The sequence below is a fragment of the Opisthocomus hoazin genome, chromosome 3, assembly GCF_030867145.1.
Source record: "Opisthocomus hoazin isolate bOpiHoa1 chromosome 3, bOpiHoa1.hap1, whole genome shotgun sequence".
Lineage (NCBI taxonomy): Eukaryota > Metazoa > Chordata > Aves > Opisthocomiformes > Opisthocomidae > Opisthocomus > Opisthocomus hoazin.
In genome coordinates this window covers 12328269-12352706 of record NC_134416.1, presented here as the reverse complement: position 1 = coordinate 12352706, position 24438 = coordinate 12328269, and the positions used below count along the sequence as shown (strand labels likewise).

The window sequence follows — 24438 nt, the reverse complement described above, 5'->3', positions numbered from 1 at the left end:
CTGGGCCATCAGTGACAAGTCTGTTATTTCTGTCTTTCACATCAGCCCTGCGCATCTTCTTTCTCTGCTCTGGAGTCACTGCTAAGCTACCCTGATCCAGAGCCTTAAGAAATCTCCTGCTCCTTGGAACACGCTCCCAATTATTTGCCAAACATCTTCCTTAGAATCGTGCAGAGAAAGATGCATCATGCAGTTTTGGGGTCCTAGCAAAGCTGAGTCCAGCTTCACCAACGTAACTGTGCTACAGAATGGATCATTTCTGTTTCGTGCGCCCATTATCTTCCTCTACGCTCAAAGCAGCGATCAAGAGAGGTGCCAGCCAACATTTATGGATCATGTGCATGAAGAAACGGATGGGCAGAAATCTAGCGACATAATTATATTGGGGAAAAAAAAATCCCATCAGTTCTGGGGAGTGGAACTGGCGATGATGATGGTGTACTCTGCTCCAACAACTCTGGGCGGGGATATTTCTTACACAACTGAGCTGCCACCGTACTACTCTGACACCTCCTCCCTCTCTATTATTCACCCTACATTCAACACTGAGAGTATGTGGAAGGCCGTGGAAGTCTTCCCAGCAGCTTCAGAGAATTTCCAGTCTTTCCTCCTGCTCTATTTTGCCACCCGCTCCTGGCTCTTAGAGTTTTGTCCCCATCAAAATCACAGGTGAGTCACCGTCTCTTAGAGATGGATCACCTTTTGCAGACAGGAATGCATTTTTTTTTAGACTAATACGAATACTTACACTAAAAGACTGGTGAGTATAAATAAATTACCATAAGCACCATTGCCTTGTACCATTGTTTTATCACAGAATGAACTTGATACTGATAAATACAGCAGGGACGTGTGTGTAAGGGTGAGCAGAAGAGCTGGTTATGTCAAATCATAACACCTGCTGCAGAACAAATGGGAGCACACAGGCTTTGAATATGCTCAGGATGGAAATTAGCTGGTTTCTAACCTTCAGAGAAGGAAACGTTCCAAGACAATATCCAAGAAGGTGAAGTGAGGACAAGACACTGATGCCCAACTTGACGCCTTTCCAGGCAGGCTGATGTGAAAAGATGGCTTCCAGCAGGGGAGGAGCGGGTGCAACCACCCAGCCCTCTCCTCTGAGTGTCTGGGGTGACTTCGGCTTTTTGGACAGTTCCAGAATTACCCTGAAACAAGCTTAGTCCCTGGATGAGGGAAGGTGTAATTACAGCTATGGTTACACATTCTCAGCTGTTTTTTCTGCTGTGTCTCTCCATGACCCATGTTTGGGGGTGGTGCTTTGTCCCAGCCTCCACTGCGCCTGCCTGCCCCGGCTGAGGACACTTCACTTTCCCGCAGCCTGTGGTCACCAGCTGGAAGCTGTCACCTCCGTGCTGTGCTAACCCCACGGAGCACGTTGCAGCTCTCGGCGGCTCTGCCGGCGCTTCGCCTGACTTGGCCAGCTTTGCCTGGCACAGATGAAGCAGCACCGGTGCGATCCCTGCAGCTGGCGGAGCCGTGAGGCTGCAGGAGACGAAGCCACAGCGGAGTGCTGGAGGGCAGAAGCCTTCTGCCGGCACAGCCTGCCTGCAGCCTGATCCCTGCTCTTTGCCTCGGATCTGCTCTTGGCCTCAAAAGAGCGCGCTGCGTCACTTGGCCTTGACTTTGCTGCGTTTAACTTGCAGGGATGAAGTCAGCGCAATGCAACCGCCCGGCATAAGTGTGCTACGCTCTCGTAAAGGCGATTACACTCGAGTGCTTTATTGACACGGGTGGAGCATATCCAGGTTGTAATTCTAGATGATTTTTGGAGTGCAACCACTAGAAAGGCTGCAGGGCCAAGCAATATGAACACAAAACGTATTCTACACGCCTGTAGAAAGAGGGTCTTTGTGTTTCTTCCCGCAACGAAAGACCTTGGGTGTGATGCAAACGGCGGGTCCCCCCGCGACTGCTGGGGCTCCAGCCGTGCCGTCGCTGGGGGAAGCGCTTGGCGGTCGCCTGCCACATCCCCGCCGGCCTCCCGAGTCTCCCCGTCAAGGGGTACGGTGTAACGGATGGTCTGTGCGTTTTTACAGGGTCCTGACCCTGCGGCTGCCTCGCAGCGGATGGGAGCAGCACGTGGTTGCAGAGGTCCCTCCCGGAGCCGCACCTGGATAAGCCTGTGTGACTGTGGTCCGCGCTCTCTGCGTAGGAACAGGCAGGCAAACACTCTCACTCTCCTTTTCGGGATGTTTTCCTGGCTTTGTCGTGTTGGGAAGCGTAGGTGGAGATACCCATCTCTCGTCACGGTGCTCAGAGCTGTGCTCACGGCCGTGCCGCTGGTGGTGTGGTGACACAGCGGCAAGTCTGCGGCGCTGGGAAAAACAACATTAACTTGAGCTGATGTTAAACAGCAGATTCTGTGTGTGCTTTGCCGAGGAAGGGAGTCCTAGGGAGAATGGAACGAATTTTCAGGGCTATTTGATACATATTTCTCTCCTGCTCTGGCAGCCGGGAGCTGTGAAGGAGCCATCAGGGCCCCATTTCAGGGCAACACCCACGCGAAGCTGGAGTGAGAGCTTTACGCCACCATCCCAAACTCCAGAGCAGGAACGGCCTTGGAGAAAAAAGCGGCGTCAGGCTGCTCCAGCACTCGGGCTCTCTTCAGCTGATAAAATGATCCTTTGGTCTGACGAGTAACCACAGATTTTGGTCCTTCTCCCAAGTTCGCCGACCTCAGGAGGCCATTTATTCGGGAGCTGGTCCCCAGCCAGGGGTCGGGGCACGGCCCAGCGCAGTCTCCTCCACCCCTCTCCCGCTGCAGCAGGTCGCTGAGGGGTTTGGCACAAAGACCGTTGATCCGCCCAACCAGGAGGGCCCTCGTCCCGCTCACCGCGAGCACGCAAAGCCACTTCTTCCAGCCCGGCGCTGTGTCTTGCTTAACCTGCGGCAGCACAGAGTCGCAGTTTGGATAAAGCCCCATTTTACGCCATAATTTTGTACCTTTCGCACTGGCAGTGGCTTCTCCTGTGACGACTGGCTTGTTCCTGCAGATCAGCGTTTTATCGCAGCATTCCAAGCACTGCTTTAGCACTAATTTGCTAATTGAGCGGAACAGCACCTGCTGTCCACGTTTCCAGCACCGCTTCGCAACCCTCGCTGTGCCGGACGCAGGCTCACCCCGCGCGGAGGCCGTGGCAGAGGAAGCCCCCGGGCTGGGCACCAGGACCCGCGCCGGTGCTCGCAGGTGCTCTTCGGCCGCGCACGCCGTGGCGAAGACGCTGAGGCCACGAAGGTGGCGGCACGGCAGGGTTTTGGGTTTTGGGTTCCCTCCTGGGCAGAGCGAAAAGTCAGCACGGTGGGAAAAAAATCGTGTGCATTGACGCTTCCACTGGGTTTCAGTTCCAGCTTGGAATCGAGGGGGATGCAACCGGTTACTTCTTAAAGAAAAAATAATAAGAAAGGGAAATAGAGTTTGTTTTGTCCATATGCCGGAGGTTTGCGTCCGCTGTTTCACCGCCCTGCAGCCCGCTCTGTACCTGTGCTGGTTTTTCCCAGTGCTTTAGGGACTGGGAAGCCGCTTTCTGCCCTGGTCCGCGGGACGCTCGCACCCTCCTCCCACGCGAGGGTTTGGGGACATCCGCGGTGTTTCAGCGCTCGGGGGGAACGGGACATTTTCCGACTCCCCGCGAGCGAGCTGGCGGAGCGGCGGGGCCGCAGGCAGCTCTTCAGCCCGGGAAGCAGCCGTGACAGGCTCCCCGGCGTCCCCCCCGCTGCCGCCGCTGCGCCCACCCCGTCCGTCCGCGCCCGCAGCCCCCCCCCCGGACTAATTTAATGTTTTAATTCGCTGTTTGTTTCCGCGCTGCTCCCCGCGCTCGGGGGGCGGCGGGCCCGGCCGGCTCCCCGCGGGGGCGGGCGCTGCGCGGTGCCCCGGGGCTGCGGCCGGCGGCGGCGGCGGCGGCGGCAGCGGCGGCGCGGGGGGGGGGGGGGGCGGTGACGTCACAGAGCCGCTCGCCAGCACAACGTTCCATTGAGGCGAGCGCGTGCTCCGGCGAGCACATGGGCAGCGGGGCCCCGCGCGCCTCCGCGCCCTGCGCCGGGCCCCGCCGCGGCCCCGGGCCCTGCCCGCCGGACCCTGCCCGCCGGACCCTGCCCGGGGGGGGCGGTGAGTACCGGGGCCGCGGCTGGCGGCGGGGGCGCGGGGACGTTGTTTGCGTGTTTGTGGGGCGGCTGCTTGTTTATTTATTTATTCCTTTCCCCCCCCTCCACCCCCCCATCCTCGCAGTACTATTTGCGTCTCCCCGGTGGGGCTTGCGGGTCGCGGCGGAGTTTACAGCGTCGGCGCGGGGGGCTTGTGCAGATGGATGGGGGGGGGAGGGAGGGATCGCGTTTCGCTTTATTTATTTATTTATTTATTTGTTTATTTATTAAAAAAGCGCTGGGTCGACGGTGGGGCTAAAACTAACGATCGCGAGCCGAAATCCCCCGGGGAGGGGGAGGCGAGGGGCTCGGGTGCCTCCCCACGTCAGTAAATGGCCGCGGCAGGGGCCGGCGGCGTGTCGGGGGGTCACACCCCCCCCGGCGGGCTGCTCCGCACCCGGAGCGGGGTGGGGGTGGGGAAGGGATGCCCACCCGCGCCTCCCTCCCGCGGCGTGGGGAGCAGCTCGGGGCACGGGGGGGGCGGCGGGGGGGGTGTTTGGTTGCGCCCTCTGCGACCCCGCGGAAAATGCGCGCAGTGCGCTGGCCGGGGCGCAGAGCTGCCTCCTCCTGCCTGCCTGCCTGCTGCCTGCCTGCTGCCTGCCTGCCTGCCTGCTGCCTGCTGCCTGCCTGCCTGCCTGCTGCCTGCCTGCCTGCCTCCTCCTGCCTGCCTGCCTGCTGCCTGCCTGCTGCCTGCCTGCTGCCTGCTGCCTGCCTGCCTGCTGCCTGCCTGCCTGCCTCCTCCTGCCTGCTGCCTGCTGCCTGCCTGCTGCCTGCCTGCTGCCTGCTGCCTGCCTGCCTGCCTGCCTGCCTCCTGCCTGCCTGCCTCCTCCTGCCTGCCTGCCTGCCGCCCCTGCCTCCTGCCGCCCCTGCCTGCTGCCCCTGCCTGCTGCCCCTGCCTGCTCCTACCTCCTCCTGCCTGCCTGCTGCTGCCTGCGTCTGTTTGCGGGGCGGATTAAGCTCTGGATCCGCGGAGCTGAGCTGCTTTGCTCGGGCCGTCGAGCCTGACATGAGGCCGGGCAGCACGGGGGCCTGAGGATTGGAAAGGGAAGATTCGCTGGAGGCTCCAAAGCCTGTTTTACAAAGGGGTTTTTTTAGGCCGTCTTCCCCTGAAAAAGGCTGGGGATTCTGCTGAGTCCAGCTTTAGTAGGCCGCGTTTTATTTTTCTCGCTAAATAACACTGCAATGTTTTCGTTGCAGGGTGCTTTAGGACTTCGGTCTCAATCTGTTAAACTGTTGGTTGCCGCATCTTAAAATACCGTGCGGAGAAATCCCAGCAGAACCGATAACTGTGTCTGAAAGATGCTGGAGGCCTTCGCTGAGGTCTTTTTAATCCCGTTCGTGCTGACAAGTTTAGGCATGTTTGCCTGTCCACGTATCTGGTCAGACGCAGCGAGTCGCGAACCCCACGCTAGTTCCTTTTTGCTAATATGTTAAAAAATATACATTGTTTAAGTCACTGATTTGGAACAAGAGAGCTTTTCTGGGGGTGTGTTGGGATATGTTAGCCATTGCTAGGTACAGCGAGCACAGTATGTTATGTACACGTTACGGCTGTGTCAAATGGGAGTATTTATTTCTTCACTGAGCAGAAATACGATCTCACTAATGTCAGTTTGTGCCAACTGGTCTGGATGATCGTAAGAGCACTTACACAAGTTATTGTAAAATGCGAGGATATTAAAAAAAAATCTAGCTCTGAAGTGTTGACATCACTGTAAGAAATAAGGATGCGGTCTGATATCTAGCCGTGTCTCACAAACATCCAGTTTCCTTTCTATTTTGATTCTTAAAAATTGCTTAATAAATATATATATTTTCCAAGCACGTGGACCAGTCAGATGCTCTTTTGTGCTAGGTGCTGATCTCTGATAGATGCCAGTTCACACCCCGGGGAGTTTGAAGTGATGTTATACACACTTTGTATCGTTTTAGAAATGCACCTCTCTAACTTTATGTTCCCCCCCGCCCCCCCGTCTGGCTCTCATAGCGTTAGGTCGTGAGTCTGGCTTACAGCTAGCTTCGCATGGTTAGATTTCTGATCGATCCGACTATGCCTTGGTGTATTTTAAGTTATATCAGGGTGATTAGTTGTACAGGTGCAGTTTGCCAGCGAATGGGAGTGCGTCTGTACCTGTTAGGAGTAAAATGTACTGTAGATCTGTACGTCTGGCGTCCCTGGGAGAGGGGCTGTGCCGGGCTGACTGCGCGGGGACAGCCAGAGCCGTGCCAGCTCTCTGCCTCGGCAAGGCCCGAAGGATTTGGCGTCCTTTGCATCTGCACGCTGATGTCCACGCAACGTCACAGCGATTCTGCCATAGCGAAAATAAGGAAGGGCTTAGGCCTGCCGCCGCTGAAAGGCCCATCTGTTGCAGAAACGAACCGCGTGTTCCAATCGGTTTGCCAAACGGAATATTGGCTCCCTGGGTGAACGTGCATGCTTGGAATATCACTTTGGTGGGAGCGCACAGCTTGCCGAGACGATGGTGAGTTGTGTCTGTGCAGCTCTGCAGTCGTGGTGTTCTCTCTGTGTGCCCCTGCCGAACCAAAGCGTAGGTTTTGGTTTAATTGAGGACTTCATCTGCTAAAATTGGAGCTTATGCTTAATTCTTTGCAGGATTTGAACCATATCTTCCTGTTTTTAATCAGAATGCTTGACAATGACAGCTTATGCTTCCTGGCTGTATGTATTTCACTTTGATACGAGGAGTTACTGGCAGGGGAAGTGACCCATAGTGCCGATGCTGTGGAGCGAGGCTAGGGAAAAAAATCATATGTCTGTATACTTTTAAGATATCGCTGCTTGTTTGTCACCTTCCAGCTGAAGATGTTCAGTGGTTTATTACAGTACCACTTTTTCTGCAGGCCTCTTTCTTCAGGCTTTTTCTGTCGTTGTGCTGGTGCAGCTCTACTAGGAATTGCAAGGACGATATCTTATTAAAAAAAAAAAAAGAGGTTTCCCCCCCCAACTGATCTATGCAGACAATAGTGCTGGCGGGCTATGGGAAAGGGAAATGCTGATTTTTGTGACCTGGGAAGTGTTTCTGCTGCTTGCAGGGATGCTGAGGGTTCATCTCTTGCTCCCAGTGCATGAACTGGGCGAAGGCTGGTGTCAGGTACCCGTGGTGTAGTGCATGGCAGCTGTGTATCCATCAGTTAAGCAATTCAGGCGGGTCTGTGAGAGCCTCAGTGGAGCCTCTGTGCTGACCTTCTCCATGCATGACTGCCGGAGGGGCCGGGGTGGTGGGTACGTTGCCCCGACCCCTCGCTGGTGGCCAAGCGGACAGCGGTGTGGTCTGAGGTCCCGCTGTGTGAGCCACGTGAGGTGCTGAGCTGCAAACTGAGCTAGTGGAGAAGGGAATGTGTACCTGGTCAGGAAGCTTTTGCCTGTTGGCAGCAAGGGGATACAGATCTTATTCGGAAGCACAGTGCGTCATTTTCTGTCTCCTCACTGGCTGGTTGTTTTAGTACTGAAACACCTGCAGAGTTCCTGGTGAGAATTATGAAGAGCGAGGAGAGAATAAAAGCATAATCTGTCTCTTGGACCCATTAGCACTTCATGTGGGACACGTTTTCCCTCGTTGCAGCTGCATTGGTTCCTGAGCCGGTCCGTCTTCTTACATAGCCAAGCGCTTAGTGCCCCGGCCAGCAGTACCGCTGTAGGTCTGCACATGGTTTGTTTGTACCTGGAGATGCATCACCTGCTGCTTGCTTGCCTGGTTGGCACAGGTCAGTGGAGGACGGCATTTTTTGGCGTTATTAGTGTTGAGATAAAGCAGTGTTCCTGAGTCTTTCCTCAGTTCTCTCTCTGGCAAGTGCCAGAGGCCGTTTAGGACGGGGCTCGCTGGTGGGGCTTTCTTCCCCTGTTGCTCCAAAGGTGAGAGACGAGAAGCAGCGAGATGGTTACCTGGTGCATCAGCTCTGCTCAGCTGAAGACAGCAGTCTGCAGGGCGACAGAAGCGCGGGGACCGTCTGGGCGTACGGAGCAGTCTCAGTGATTTGCAAGCATCCAGATCTGTATGGTCACAATGCCTTTGAATGCATCCCTGGGTGGAATCACTCTTTGTGGATTCAAGGTATGGATATGAGTATCGATGTGGAGCTGTATCCTTGAAATAAGTGGCTGGTTGAGTATTGCCTGGGGTTGCCAGGCAGGTTTGTCCCACCCACTCTGATCCCTGTGCTGTCACATCTTCGCTGCTGTTGATGTCTTACGTTAGTCAGCAGAGGCTGCGGGTTGCATCCCGCGTCACCTCGAAGGCAAAATGATCCGCGAATTGCTGCTGGTGTGGCACGTCAGGCAGGAAGGGGCTCTCAACTGCAGCAGTGACAGGCAGAGCTAGAACCAGTGCCTGGTAGATAATTCAAATTAGAAATTGTAGCATAGGTCTTTAATGGCAAGGGTGCTTAGCTGTTGGAACAAATTGCCAAGAGAAGGGGCAGATTCTCTCAGTCACTTCTACTTTAAAACCTGAATTGGAAAAAGCAACAGCAGAAGTTTTGTGTAAAAAATATTGTGTAGGTTCCTGTAAATGGGCTCATTAGGAAGTCCCTTGATGGGAAAGGGGAGGTTTGACTGTGCCCCCCGCTATGCGGTTGGGTTTTGGAGGCATTGGGAGCCGACCTGCTCTGCTGGAGAGTGGGCTGAGCTGAGGTGGGGCGTGCGGAGCACCCGGACGAGAGGCAACAGCCCAGAGCCCAGGCAGGACTGTGCGGTTGCATGGGAGGAGAGTGTCGTTGCCATGAGGGGTCTTGGAAGACAGTGTTTTGTCACCTCTTTTGCATGGCTTGGTCAGAGTACCCAGTGCCAAAATGCGTCCGTGGCCAAGAGCTGCAGGACTTTGAGGGCTTCCCAAGGGCAGAGGATGACATCTCCAGGGTTCTCGCCTTCAAGCTGGGGGCTTCTCCAGGCATGGGACCCCCTGGGATTAGGAATGAATGGCAGAGAAGCCTGAAGGAAGCCCCAAAACTGTTGTGGGGTGAGGAGGTCCCTACTGCAAGAGCAGTGCCCAGAACTGTCGGCTGCTTCCTTAGGGGCAGGTGGAGAGCAGAGGTGGGTGGGAGAGGCAAGACCACATCCCGTCACGTTGTTTATTAAGCAGCCTGGGGAGACTGTCAGCACAGTGCCGGTTGTGCTGGGAACCCCCAGGCTCTGAAGCAGGCCAGTGCAGGGATTTTAAGGTGGGCAGCTCTGGTCCAGTCCTCCTAACCACGCACCATCGTCTTCCCTCCATCCAGCCGTGCAGTCCAGTCCAGTTCTCCCTGGCTTTCTCTGAACGCCCTTTCTGTGCCGCCCGGCTTCCCCACATGACTGCTGGCTGGACGCCTCGTCTGCACTTCAGCTTTACCGATGGAGTTGGACTGATTAAGGGGCACATCACGCTGGTAACACCTTTCATGTGGGTGCAGCATCCCGATTCCTTGCACTGGTAGAAGCCATTGCGTTAGCACCGCTGCATCAGGGGATTTCTATGAGGTAGTAAACCCTACAGGTTCAAAATCATCCAGAAGCAGGTACGGGCCAGCGCCTCCGCTACCTGCTTGCGTGCTCCTTGCCTTTGGTCTCAGGACATTTTGTGCCTTTCCTGAAGTCCCAGAAGCTGGATTTAAGAGATTGCTTGCGTCGCTTTTTTCCTCCCCGTCAGGAGAACTGCACCTTCTGATCTTTTCACCGGTGCTGCAGGTACAGCATCCTGTGAGGTCCTGTACAAATCTCAGCTGGGGTTGGGGAGCTGTTGCCAGTGACTTAGAAAGGAGAAGAAAAATCCAGCTTAAGAGTATGTGTTAAAAAAAAGCAACAGCCTGCGATTCTTAACACTTTGTATTTTGAGGCCTAAATTTGATCGTATTGCAACCATCTTTTCTTGATCTGAAAATGTCACTCGGCAAAATCGCAGCCGAAATAAAACGCATTGCATTGCCTTGCAGGGTTCCCTGCCCAGGTGGGGAGTGAGCCCTGAGTGCACAAGTGGAAGGGACTTGCAGGCTGCGCGAGGAACGAGCGGTGCGGGAGGCTGGAGCCTTGCTGCGCGGGTAGGTTTAGGAAAGGTGGCTTTTCCTGGCCAGCTTCCAGCCAGGTGCCATGTCCTTGCAGCTCGGTGTCGGGTCGGGTATCGCTGTCCCCGTCGGAGGTGCATCACTGACGTATGTGTGATGTGTCTGTGCTGCTTTACGTGGTGGAAACAGCAGCCGTGGGCTGATCCCTGAGCGTGTGGGACGTGGAGCCATGGCCAAAGCCCGGGCTGTGCTCAAACCTGTTCCGTTACATCTCCTCTGCATGCAAAAAGGTCTAGCATGGGTCTCTCTTTGCTAATATTCAAGTTTGATAACATTATTATTATTATTATTGTTGTTGTTGTTACTGTTCTCATCATCATCATCATTATCACTATCATTATATTAGCTGTGTTGCAAACATGAAGTTTATTATCCGTTAATGTAGTCATGGTGTAGCAGTCTCTAGGCGTGATGTTCCAAAACCCCCTTATGTTTCAGCTGATGTGAACAGGGAGTCACACCTATCAGTGCAATGACCTGTTAATTAGCACGCAGAGCAAAAAGCTGCCATACATCCTTTTGGAAATAGTTAGTAATGTTTCCAGCCCGATTTAAATAATAATAGGTGGTTTGGTTTTTTTTTCCTCCTTCGTAAGAGTAGGAAAGTCTGAAATACACTTTCCCAGAAATGAGCTTGGGGGGAGCAAAGGCCAAGAGCTTCGTGCTGTGGCACAGGGGTTTTAGACGACAGTGTTTGCTGTGAGATTTGCCGGATCATTGGATTTACAGGTATCTCACATCTGGCTCTGGTTCCTCTCAGTTTGCTTTTGGGGGTGGGGTAGGCAAAGCTTTACATTTTTCTTAAATGTTAAGTAGGGTGCTATTAGATTACATAAAAATACGAACAAAAAAGTATGCATGTTTGATATTACAGTGGAAAATAATCAGCCTTGTTTACGAGCTGGGTGTTGGCTTGGAGACCCTAGAGGGTTCTTCCCACCAGTACTTCTCTGTTTCTGTGGTAACTGAGGAAAAATTGAAAAGCTGAGCTTCAGGTCTCTGTGGAACAAGATGGAAGGAGGCCCGGCTTTCATGAATGCACACGAGGAGTAAATAAACGTGATGAAGATGAGCAGGTTCAGAGGGGAAGGAAGATGCTGCTCTTTGCAGTCCAAGATGCTGGAGCAGTGAGAAGCTCAACTTGAAATGTTCTCCTTATGTTGGGTAGTTAGTTTTAAGACCTACCAGCCCTGTTTTTCACAAGTGGCTTGAAGAGGTGATGGGGTTCCCAGTGCTTGACCGTAGGTAGGATGTGGGAGCTCTGCTCTTGGCAAGCTATTTCTTCTCTCTGTCCTTCCACCATTCTGCTTGCCTCTTTCATCTGTGAACATGTTGGGGCAGACACTGCCTTTCATACGGTTGCTCACAGTGCAGGACAGTAGAGCCCTGACATCAGGTGGTTCGTCAGAGCTTCACAGCAGTGGTTGAGGTTCTGTACTTCTGCTTGACATGGTTGGAAATGGCAGCGGTGACTTCCGTAGGCTGACGTCTTTGAGGGGGAGGTCTGGTGGCTGCAACCAACACAGCTGGATAGGAAAAAAGCTTTTGAAAACTGCTTACCAAGTAGCTATATGTTGCAAGAGCAAATGTTGAAGGTGTGGAAATAAGGCCTTACTTAGCTTCTAGCTTAGTGTGACAGGTAAGTGTGAGTACTGGCTCTTCGTCTTCCATAGCACTGTCAATGGCCATTCTTTATATGGAGGAAGAAAAGGGGAGGAAGGGAAGTTTGCAATAATTTTAAAGATAAGTGTATTGAGTACAATTTACAGGTTACGAGGTGGTAACTTGGGTATAGCTATCTTTGAGACAGATTGTAGCCTGGTCAGAGCTCAAGGTGTCCGTTATCGTACGGCATAACGTTGTATTGCCAGGTGGTAGAGCCTGTACACCACTGTTGGTACCTGGTGTCCCTGTCTTCCTTATAAATCGTGATGACCTAAGAGACTTTTAGCAAAGCCATTATTTTGCAGGATGTTTTTACTAACTTTTGGCGAGTGTTTTTCTGGGTTACTTTTGTGAGACAAACTACAGTAAAGAAGATTTCAATTCTGTACATCCCTCTGTTAATTCACTGCTGACACCGCCTCGTGGAGCGAGGCAGTGTGGGAGGGGAACCTATGGGAGGGATTGAACAACCTGCAGTCACTTGTGCTGACCAGCCATGACTGGGAGAGCTTACAGTTGGCCTTGCTAATGCATTTCACCTCCTTCTAATAAGATTAGGAGTGCTAATATTCATAGTGACAAACACTTGTATCTTGTTCTGCTTAGAAAATCAGGATGCTGAGCAGGTAAAAATGCTGTTGTCTCCACTGTGGCAGCAGAAAGACAGCTAAAGCTCACGAAGGTATGAGACGGCATCAGGGACAGGGCCGGCATGTGGGATCCTGGGAGCTATGCTCGCTTGAAAGTCTTGAATCATAGAATTATAGAATCATAGAATATTAGGGGTTGGAAGGGACCTCTGTGGATCATCTAGTCCAACCCTCCTGCTGAAGCAGCGTCACCTAGAGCAGGCTGCACAGGACCTTGTCCAGGCAGGTCTTGAATATCTCCAGAGAAGGAGACTCCACAGCCTCCCTGGGCAGCCTGTTCCAGTGCTCCGTCACCCTCAGAGTGAAGAAGTTCTTCCTCATGTTCAGACGGAACTTCCTGTGCTTCAGTTTGTGCCCATTGCCCCTTGTCCTGTCTCTGGGCACCACTGAGAAGAGCCTGGCCCTATCCTCCTGACACCCACCCTTAAGACATTTATAAGCATTTATAAGGTCCCTTCTCAGCCTTCTCTTCTTCAGACTGAACAAGCCCAGCTCCCTCAGCCTCTCCTCGTAGGAGAGATGCTCGAGTCCCCTCATCATCCTCGTAGCCCTCCGCTGGACTCTCTCCAGCAGCTCCTCATCGTTCTTGAACTGGGGAGCCCAGAACTGGACACAGTACTCCAGATGAGGCCTCACTAGGGCAGAGTAGAGGGGAAGGAGAACCTTCCCTCGACCTGCTGGCCACACTCCTCTTGATGCGTGGGCTATATCTGTGTAAGGCCTCCCTGAGGCATGGCAAAGCCTGTAGACCCATGAAATACTGCTTATAACATTAATGTGTCATTTGAAGATCTTAAGGGATGTCGATGCCCATTGGAAGTTGGCAAGTGCTGAGGCTGAGCTCATGCAGCTGCGGTTTCAGCGGAGGCTTGGCTGGCAGAGCAGGTCTGCCCAGAGAGGCTCCTGACCTCTCTCCACAGCGGCAGGCCACGGTGGCTCCAGAATAAGGAGCCTGAAATCACATCAGAGCCCTTTGCGGTGGCTGGTACCACAGGAGACGTGAAGAGATTGCCTTCTTCCACCAGTCTTCACACTTGGAGCCCCAGACTGTCTTGGAGTAGGTGACCTGGCCGGGCAATCCAGTCTCAGGTGACCACGTAGTGAAGACGATCCATAGCTCTGTTTCACATTTTGCACCCGGCTGCTGCTGGGGAGCCGAGTTCTTGGACGTTGTTGGCTCATTGGTGAGGAACAGCTCTCTCAGCTCAAGCGATGCAGAAGAGTATGAAGAAAGGGTTGAAGAGCCCGCTGCTGCCATGCTGGTGCTGATGGTACTTGTCCACAGCTGGTCAGTTGAGGTGGTGGGTTAGGAATGCTCTTGAATGTCTTTTGGTGATAAGCTCTTCTCCAGCTCTGCTTCTGGTGTTTCTGTCATCTCTGGCTGATGAGAAGGTGCAGCCCCATCTTCCTGGGAAGACAGCTGGTCTTGAGCTTTCATTGCGTCTTGGCTTGACAGCAGCAATGACATACCTGTGTAAGGAGCCTGCAAGCGGCGAAAGCTCCAGTCAGTCCAGAAAGGCGCAGCCCATCTCCGCTGCTCCATGGGCAGCCTGGGACTTCTTTCTACACTGGCATCCCTTGGAAATGCAGATAAAGTTTTGAGGTTTTTTGTTCTCTTTGTAGGGTGTTCCCTGTATTGCCTCAGGTAGGAGAAAGAGTGCTTAAAGCTTTGTGCCAAAGACCATGTGAGCTTTCTGCAAGGAAATGAAGCTCTGCTCTCTGAGGGTCCAATTTCACATGGACTGGGCAACCCCGGCAGATAAGTCCACCACAAACCTCATCATACTCTGCTACAAGTGCAAGGTATGTTCAACTGAAGGTCCTTTTTGTAAATGTGTAGCAATGGTTTGTACAATGTTCAAAGACTGTTAGGGAACACAGAAGCGAAACAAGACCCTCCACTACCGAGTTGGAGGAAAGAGGAGAAAGAACGTGTATCAGATGTTAGTTCATCACTTAGTGTAGTACCTGAAAGATAATCTGATGATGACTGCAGTGTTTAAACTGAGCATCGAGGATAATGCACTTGACTGTAATTCCAGTTACCTACAGTGATTTGAGCCTTTTCAGAATAATAAAAAAAAAAGTTAAGAAACAGCAAGATTGAGGCACATGCCCAGACATCCTTAAGTCTGCCCTCGCTTTCTTCTCTTCACCCCTTTCAAACTAGGGTTAATTACCTGGAATTTTCTGTAGACACAAGACTGGTTTGTAACATCTTGTCATATTAACAGGTCAATGAAATCTGTTTCATGTAGTAGATGTGTTAAATCTTAAATTTTTTTAATTACCTTGCCTTCTTTATCACCTCGTGGATGGGCTCATAGATTCCAAGTAACTCCTGTATGACTCTTGGTTCCCATCTGTTTTGTATGTTCTGAAAAGTGGTATTTAAACAAACCACCAGTCAGAAGAGAAATCATGAAGTCAAGATCATGATGGACATTGTGGCCATGTTAGTTAGGGGTTGTTCTCTGTGTGGTTTGATGGATGTGGTGGTTCTGATGTGGATTACTACTTACTACTGGTTGTTTCAATAATGAGGAATCTTTACACCATCTCCATTAGTGGTTTAAGTGGGATTTCGGAGAACAGGGAATGGGTGGGTCTTGCTTGTCCTCTGTTGTGGTTGACCCCTTCCCAGCTTCCTGTCTAAAGCAAGACTGTTAGACATGCCCATCCTGGACTGCCGTGTATGGCGAGATGTTGGTATCTCCTTTGGCATGTCTTTTGCTCCACTCTGGTCAGCCTGCCTTATTTTCTTGTACTTTCTATCTTGGTTTTACCCTAGGTCATTGGGTCTCTGGGACAGAGACTGGCTTTTCTGTTCTGTTTTTATATAATGTCCAGCACAGATGTATTTGGTATCTCAACCTCTTGGTGATGCTATATGTAATGCCAATAACTAATTGCAGTGAAGATTCCTCCTGGGGATCATGGAATCATGGAATGGTTTGGGTTGGAAGGGACCTTAAAGATCATCTAGTTCCAAGCTGCCTGCCATGGGCAGGGACATCTTCCACTAGACCAGGTTGCTCAAAGCCCCATCCAGCCTGACCTTGAACACTGCCAGGGAGGGGGCAGCCACAGCTGCGCTGGGCAACCTGTCAGTGCCTCACCGTCCTTGTAGTAAAGAATTTCTTCTTTATGTCCAATCTAAATCTACCCTCTTTTGGTTTAGAGCCATCACCCCTTGTCCTATCACTACATGCCCTTGTAAAAAGTCCCTCTCCAGCTTTCTTCTGGGCCCCCTTCGGGTGCTGGCAGGCTGCTCTAAGGCTTCTCTGCAGCCTTCTCTTCTCCAGGCTGAACAGCACCAACTCTCTCAGCCTTTCCTCACAGGACAGGTGTTCCCTCTGATCATTTTTGTGGCCTCCTCTGGACCTGCTGGAGCAGGTCCATGTCTGTCCTGTGCTGATGGCTCCAGAGCTGGAGGCTGGACTCCAGGTGGGGTCTCACCAGAGCAGAGCAGAGGGGCAGAATCCCCTCCCTTGACCTGCTGGCCATGCTTCTCCTGATGCAGCCCAGGATATGGTTGGCCTTCTGGGCTGTGAGCTCACACTGCCGGCTCGTGTTGAGCTTCTTGTCAACCAACACCCCCAAGTCCTTCTCCTCAAGGCTTCTCTCAATCCGCTCTCTGCCCAGCCTGTACTTGTGCTTGGCATTGCCCTGACTCAGGTGCAGGACCTTGTTGAACTTCCTGAGGTTCGCACAGGCCCACTGCTTGAGCCTGTCAGGGTTCTCTGGATCTGTGGCTTACTGCGCACGTGATGGAGATGCTATGGCCAGAAATGTGCTGCTGTAGTGTGAATTTTCCTACATGGCTTCTGTGTTCTTTTAGTTCTGAGTAGCAGCAAACGGGGGAGCCAGCTTGGAACAAGAAGTGTGCAGAAAGCATCCCTGCGCAGGTGAAAACTGTCTGGGCGGTCCTGTCAGAACTGGTGGCCGGTGGTGAAGTCTTTGCTTTTCCTCAGGGCAGTGTAGATAAAGCATGGCACAATTTTTCTCCTTGTGCATGTATATATATCTGTGTCCAAGTAACTTTGATATGTATTTTTACATATATACAAATACATGTGTGAAAGCATCATTGCCTGTTTAACTCTAACTTTGCTTCCTCCTCATAGTTTCCCTCAGCTTCTCTTTTTCTGTTCCACTTCATGTTTGAGTTTTATTCCTGTGGTGTTTTTCATAGGTGTATTTCCCTTTTTTCTTACATTCTTTCCCCCTTCTCTCCTATTCTGGCTTTTCATTCTTTACCTTCTTGTCCACGTGTTTCTGCTCCAAGTTGTTTTATAATTTCTCTTCGGCGTGGCTCCTCCTTTCTCTCGCCGAGGTGGGTCGGCCAGGCACCCTGTTAGCTGGGGTCTGCACACCCCGAGAGCTCGTGGCTCGAGGAGCGGCCGCAGCTGTGCCCCGTATTTCTTGAAGAAAAAGGAATTCACGGGGGGTGGAGCTGCTCTCATTTCCCATCTCTCTACAGGAGTTTCAACCTGGCAGTTTTGGCCTCCCTTGCCTGCTCCAGATTGCAGCTGGCGTGGCTGAGTAGATGTTTCTCAGGTCTGATGGTAAGGAGAAAATTGGGTTTAAAGGCTGTAGTGCTCCTCCCCTGCACCCGAGCTCGGTGACGCTCATTCCTTGGCGGCTGCAGTCTGCACTCTGGGCATTCCCGCTCTTACCTCTCTTACCTTTCTGCTGCTAATTTTAGCAGCCTTCTGGCTTGCTGCAAGCCCAGGGCTTTTCCCCCTGGTTTCAGCCCTGTCTCTTTCCCCCAGAGAGACGCGGCCCCAGTTTGCGGTGGTCCTGCGAGGGCTGCAGTGCCCTGATGGCAGTGGGCTTTCGGGCGCGAGAGCAGCGAGCAGAGAGGTTTGTGCGTGCGTCGGGGACGGCTCGATCTGAGCAATCCCCATCCCCGCTGGAAAATGCTGGTGGGCAGCGCTGGGAGCAGGGGGGGTTTAAATGGAGTCGGGGGCAGGTCCTGCACCGCGCTTCCCACTCCTGCTCAAGTTGTGAGCGCTGCCGAGCGCAGCGTTGTTCAGAGGCTGGCTCGCGGACGATAAAGCCGAGTGTTTCAACTGCTTCCGATTAAAAAAAAAAGGGGTCTGAAGTTGGGAAATTCTTTGAGGTTGGCGCTCTGAAGAACACGCTCAATATCATTTGGCAGCAGGCGCTGTATTCCTGGCTGCATCAGCCTTGCAGCGAGCGAGTTGGTTGGGTGGCTTTGCTTGCACAGCTGTTTTGTTTTTTATTTTTTTTTCCCCCAGAAAAATCCCAGGACTCAGCACTGCGTTTCCCGTGCTGGAAAGCCGACGCTTCCCAGCCCCGGTTTGTGGCAGTGACGGGTGGCAATTCCCGAACGTGCCCAGCCCACGCTCGGCCGAGGTCGGGTCGGGTGAGCTCTGCTGAGCGTGGTTTAGGCAAGCGGATCTGCAGAGGGAGCTTTCCTTCGGGTGGATGGAAAGAGATTTTTGTTTTTTTTCTTGGAAAGTTGTAATCTGAGCAGAAAATTTTAAGGGGTATCATCAAGGTGAATAAGCAGAAACCACATTCCAGACCTTCCCCTTTGTGTCACTGATGTTAATACGTGAGGCTTCTTCAACGGAATGTGTTGTGTTTCATTCAGGATGACTCGTCTTCTTTCTTATTTTTTTCCTTCACCCCCTCCCTGCCGTGCAGACTGCTTTCACAAGTGGTGCAAGGACATGGTTTAGCAGGCATGGTGGTGTTGGGTTGACGGTTGGACTTGGTGATCTTAGAGGTCTTTTCAACCTTAATGATTCCATGATTCTAAGTGTCCTGTGCCATCCCCTCCCTCCCCTCAATCCCGTTTGGACGAGGGGCTATTTCAGGCCATGTTCCTAACTTGATCTTGCTGATGACCCTTGCACCCAAGGATCACTCAGTGCCAATTGTTGGGGTGCTTTGCTATTTTCAAGACGCTCTGGCCAGATCCTATTTCCCTTGCATGCTCGAGTGGGATTTTTTTTGCCCTGGTTTAGTTTGGCTCGGGAACGGGCTGTTTATCTACTCGCAAATTTTGTGTTGTCAGCCCACCGCACATGGTGATAGCACCTGAGCTGTTGTGGTAGCTGCAGCCTTCGGGATGGGACACTGAATGGCACTGGTTGACTTGGGGGATACAGAGAAGCTGTTTTTGAAAGCCAGATCTACTTCATGGAGAGCTGTCACTGTGCAAGTTGTCCCCAGTTCAATGGCGAGGCTTGTGCTGCTGCTGGCCCTATGTTTTTGGGTTGAAGTAAGCTAGACTTGATGTACCAGGGCGGATGCTCATGTTTTTCTTAGCCAGCCTCCTGTGTCTGGTCCCGGTCAAAGCCAGATGTTTCAGAAAAAAAAAAAGTGGGTGAAAGTGAAATGGATAGCTAAAAATTAGCCAGATCGTATGAACATTTTTCTGCCGAAACGTTCCAAGTTCAGGCTGGCTCGTGCCCAAGTCATGCGTGCCCACCACAGGCCTTAGCGATGAGGTGTTGGTGGCAGATTTCAGCTAGCTTGCAGCATCTAAACAAATAAATCTTTTTTTCTTTCACTCCCCTCACCAGTATCTAAGTGTGTGGCCTTTGCTGCCGGAGTGTCTCTTTTAGGCAGCTGAAAAGCTTTTCTAAGTGAAATATGTTTCTACGCTGCAGCTGAAAGATAAATATAGCTGGTGAATTGAAAGAGGGCCATAGTATGTGTTATGTTGCCTTACCCAGTATTATTTTTTTTCTTCTTTTTGTGGTGATTCTGTACTAACTTAAAATGGAAAACCTCCTAAAAGATGTGGTTTTTCCCGTTGAAAGAAATTACATGCCAGAATGCCATTTGCTGGCTTACACTGCAACCGGTGGAGGATTAAACCCCCCACCCCTCTTCTTCATCCCAGCGCTGTGGGTTTGGAAAGCAGGCGCGTTCGCAGCTGAGCCAGCTCTAATAATAATAATAATTCGGGTCGAGAAGCGCAGAGCAGCTTGTGATTAGCAGCATAATTACTGCACAGCGTGTAAGTCAAGAGGTGGGTTTTGGGCATGGCGAGGGGAGCGTGCATTGCAGCTGCCTGGGGAGGCCGTCGGCTCGTGTCACCTTGTTGACGTTCTCCATGTGAAACTGGGTGCAGGAGCTGCGCCGAGCAAAACATGCTTGTAAAATGATGATTGCTTTTGAGTTTTTCCAGTACATTCTGCTGATGAGAGAGGAGCCAGAAAACTTGTAAATAAGAGTTTTACACTGGATTCTGCTCCCCAGGGTATCACAGAATCACACAATGGTAGGGGTTGGAAGGGACCTCTGTGGGTCATCTAGTCCAACCCCCCCACCGAAGCAGGGTCACCTACAGCAGACTGCACAGGACCTTGTCCAGGCAGGTCTTGAATATCTCCAGAGAAGGAGACTCCACAACCTCCCTGGGCAGCCTGTGCCAGTGGTCTGTCACCCTCAGAGTGAAGAAGTTCTTCCTCATGTTCAGACGGAACTTCCTGTGCTTCAGTTTGTGCCCATTGCCCCTTGTCCTGTCACTGGGCACCACTGAAAAGAGTCTGGCCCCAAATAATTTTTTTTTTTTTTTTTTTGAAGTTTGGATGCAGTTGTTGCGTATGCTCTCTCTACTTGCCAGGAGACCAAACTTTGACTAGCTGTTGGCTCTAGGACCTAAAAAAATGGGCTAGGAGACCTTCCAAAACTTCTGCTTCACAGGTGCCGGTTCAGATCCAGGTCAGCAGGATGGAGTGAGACATCTCTATTATACAGTGCTGCTCTGACGTGTATAAAGCCAAGTTCATAGGCTCATAGCTGATAACTTGTTGCTTTAAAATCTGATCTGCCCTGCTGCATGAGAGCTAGCTGGGCATTTTATGCGTGCTGTCCTCTCAAGGGCAGGGTTTCTCCCCAGCAGCGGGCAGGCTGCCTAAGGATGTGCCGGGATGGGCATCCCCAGACCTGGGCTGTGGTCCTGCCTCCACCTGGGCAGCTGCTAGCCTACCTACCCTACCCTACCCTTTTTTAATAATTTATCTGCATATAAATATTTTACCAGTAGAAATAAGTGTTTAAAACAAACAGGTTTAAACGAAAACGAATATAGAATACTCTTAGGGGTTTACATCAGTTTAACTGAAGTCTAGTAGACTGTCGATCTCTTCCAGACTGCCTTGAGTACTTGCATAGGACTCATACAAATAGGGCCCTGATTTTCCCCCATGGTACTTGCTACCGCAGTAGACAAATAATTTAAAAAAAGTGCCTTAATTAGGCTTGTTTTACTTGAGGCAAGCACGTGGAGTACATACTTTGATCCTTTCCAACCTTTGTTTTTTGAGATTTCATGCTCTTCTTTCCTGTATCTCTTTTGTTGAAGCGAATCAGAAGGCTGTGTGTGTTCATGCATGCATGTGCAGGTATGGATACACATACCACACATTCACACATGCATACCTGCTCTTCTTCTGCAGTACAGAATGCATATTTTATTTTTTCCCTGTGTCAAAGACAACCAGTATCGGATGCATGCAACTAAATAAGTCATTGAGTTAATACCACCATGCAAAGTTCAGGAAAGCCCAGTGAACGTTTTTCTAATAAGAGGATATTCTGGTCCTCTTGATAATCAGCCCCCCATTGTAAACTGGTTTTGAGTCACAGGTTTAAATCTTTGTTCCAGTGGAAAAGGTTTTTATAGGCAGCCCAAACAGGCATTAAATCCTGTTTGTGTGGGGTGTTTTTTTTTTTTAAGAGTTGCTTAAAATAGTACAGATTCTAATCGGAAGAGTGACTCCAAGGGAAAAGAGAAAAATTGAAACAATGCAAATCGTGGTTTGGTGGCACAAACCTTTTGTCCCACCCCAGCCCCCGACAGAAGTTTGGCAGAGGCAGAAGGCTGGGTTTCCTCGCTGTGAGACATTGCAGGCTTGTGATTGCTTTGCCCAGTTGGATTTCCATCTTCCCTGCTGGTGGTCACCCACATTTGTTTTAGGGATGCCAGAAAATGACTTTGGAATCCAAAAATAAGCCAGTTTTATGCAGATTTATTCCCCTGCTTCCTGCATCCCTCCTGTATTTGCAACGAAGAGGCTTTTCTGGAAGATGCACCAGCATTGTGGAGCAATGGTGTCCCCATCATTTTGGGTTTTGACTTCTTTTCCCTTTCCATTCTCCCATACTGCGAGCAGGACATCCTCTGACAGGCCAGTAGCACTTCCCACTGGTCCTGCACAGCTTATCCGTCGTTTTCAGTGGCTGGGATTGCCATGGCAGCAGCGGCCCTGGGGATAATGATTTCGTCAGGACAGAGCATCGTATCGAGACAGCCCAGGCCTCGGGGAGCGTGTCACTCGTGTGCTGACGGGATGGCGAGTGGCTCAGAGGAGTCGGTGCCCAGGTCAAGATGAGCTGAGAACCCTGTCCTGATTTTGTCAGTGCTGTAGGGGATACTCATGGGTGCGTGGTGGGTTTTGCAGGCAGCATTGCAGCAATGGAGCTCAGAGCTCTTAAATCCCCTTTTGCTCTTCATTCCTGAGGAGTCCAGTATTGAAAGGTGGCATGCATCTTCTTCTTCTCCTTCTCGTCCAGATGCTGGTCTTAGTGCCGGGGTAGCAGCTGGGTACCCCTCGGACATGGCATCGCCCGTGCTCCTGCTGCACTGCAGGTGATGGATGCGCGGCCTCTGGTGCAGCCCCTTCCTTATCCTCGCCAGGTCCTCGGTGGGGGACCCTGTCCTGGCTGGTGGGAAGGGCTCTCCTCTTCACTGGCCTCAGCTATCTCGGTGCCTGCCTCTGCTCGTACACACTTAGCCTGAGTAAACAAGAACTGCGCTCTCGTTGCTGCTCTATTGCACGGGACCGGCAGCCCTGGTGTGAAGAGCTTTTACACCGCGCAGGGCGCGCGCGCGCTGGGGTCTGCCTTCCTCGGTCCCGGGTGCTTCCTTCGTTCTCCCGACTCTGACACTGAAGCATCGTTCCAAAATTAAAAAGCGACTGCGATCTAAGTCTTTTCCTTAAAGCGGTCCCTGAGCAGGGAGGAGTGGTGAGGTTAGCATATGGAGCTGACATGTTTATTATTGATGATGCCTTTAAATGATTAAACAAATTTTCCTTGCATTATTTAGGGGAATTATGATATTCATCATTAGCGGAAAGATGCCTGTCTAGGGAAATGTGTGATTCACGCTCATAAATACCTTCTCTCCTCTCGTTATTTATTGCCTGTCTTTTCCCCACTCTTGCTTGTCCTTTTGGAGTCCGTCAGTGTTCGTCCTCCTGTCAGTGCCTCCCACTGCCTTCCCCCTTGGTGCAGGCGACCCACGGCTGTGTAAGGGTGAGGTGTCTGGTCCTCTGGACAGGTAGCTTAACCTGCAGGGTCACCAGCACTTATGTAAGGGATGCGGTAATCCGGGTAAGGAAATAAGGTTTAGAAAACTACATTTGAGAGCTCTTTCTAGTAAATGTCTTCTGGATTAACGTTCTTTGTTTTACTGTCCAGGATAACTGGAAGCATGAACAACGGTGGCTTAGGTGTGCTTGTCTCCCCGTGATATGATGCAATATCGCAGCTGGGTTTTACAGCAAAACGAGACAAAGTTAGCTGGTGATTTGGTTGTGACACTCTGCACCAGTTAGTTTTGCTGGGTCCTTAAGTCATTAAAGCACTTTTTTTTTCCACGCAGCAGAAACACTGTTTCCAGGGTGCAGTTTTTAAAGATGGAAATATGTCTGTTGGCTTACCTGCTGCCCTGCAGGGCATCAGCATCCATCAGCGGAGCTTGGGTTGGCCTCCATATAGTAAGTTCAGTCTTATGAAGTTAGTTATGTTAAATCATTAATCTCAACGCTATTTTTAAAAGAAGAGGATATTTAGATGTAATCTTAATTGTTAATATTCATTATTTTGACTGAAACTGTGTCCTTGCCTCATGCAGAGGGGGTCCTGGGAGGTGAGGGAGGGCAGGAGGAGCATGGGGTGCCTCCACGCTGGGTCGGGAGATGTGAACCTCAGCTTCAAAGGGGTGTGTGGAAAGGATGAAAACTGCAGTTGGAGTCAGTGGCTTCCTCTAGAGCACGCAGAACAGAAATAGCCTTCAGTAAAAAAAAAATGAGTCTAGGTAGGAAATGGAACCCCCTTTGTTCTTCCCGCCTTTACTAATGTTTGTTTCTGGCTTTCAGATTCAAAAATCTCTCCTGTAGGAGCCTGGAAAAGGGTTAATGCTTTTGTAACTTCTCCCCATACAGCTTTATAAGGGAAAACAATTTGTTTGCCTCTGTTGACTCCGTGCTTGCCCAACCTCTCGTGCTGGAGAAGGTGGGGTGCTTCTCAGCTGGCATCTCCAGTTTGCTTGAGTGTCCCTCCATGGTCTTTCTGGGAGGAGTTGGGGTAGCACGAGGAGGGACCTCACAGATGTATGGCAGGCTGAGGACGTAGTGATTTTGGGAGTGGACCCAGAGGATGGTCTCTCAGATATTTCTGTACTCCATGTTTTGCAGCCCTCATCCTTTGGGCGAGCTGCTGAACCCCAATCTATTTGGTTATGCAGGGCACCGTGGTGGTGTTGGGGGAAAGGAGGCCCCGCTCCCGGTCTTTTGCTGCCAGTCGGTTCAAGTCCAAGAACATAAGGATTTATTGTTTTTCTTATTCCACCTAATCTCTCTACAGAGGCTCTGTTTAATATCTTACCCTGGTTTGAAATGTGGAATTTATCTGCTGCTATTATTATCCCAATGCAAAGGGGCCACGAGACTTTTTGTTTGGTTCAGTCCAGCCCAGATCACTTTGTGTTGGGGGTCCCAGCTGTGGGATGGGGCTGCCCAGGCCACATTCTCTACAGAATAATGATTTTCCATTTATTCTGCAGCAGCTTTCCTCTAAAAACTGTGAGTGGGATGGCAGGGTGTGTGGGATGCTTCTGGAGGTCTTGCTCCCTGCA

The 24438-nt window shown here is 51.4% G+C and overlaps 1 protein-coding gene across 12 annotated transcripts in view; it reads left to right on the top strand.

Annotated features, from left to right (window-relative positions):
• Positions 1 to 4052: 4052 nt before the first annotated feature.
• LOC142360815 (uncharacterized) overlaps positions 4053 to 24438 on the top strand; it is a 173040-nt gene continuing 152654 nt past the window's right edge. For all 12 annotated transcript variants that reach the window (XM_075415561.1, XM_075415565.1, XM_075415566.1 and 9 more), the window contains exon 1: positions 4053 to 4126. The gene's annotated coding sequence lies outside the window, so the exon portion shown is untranslated. The remainder of the gene's footprint in view (positions 4127 to 24438) is intronic.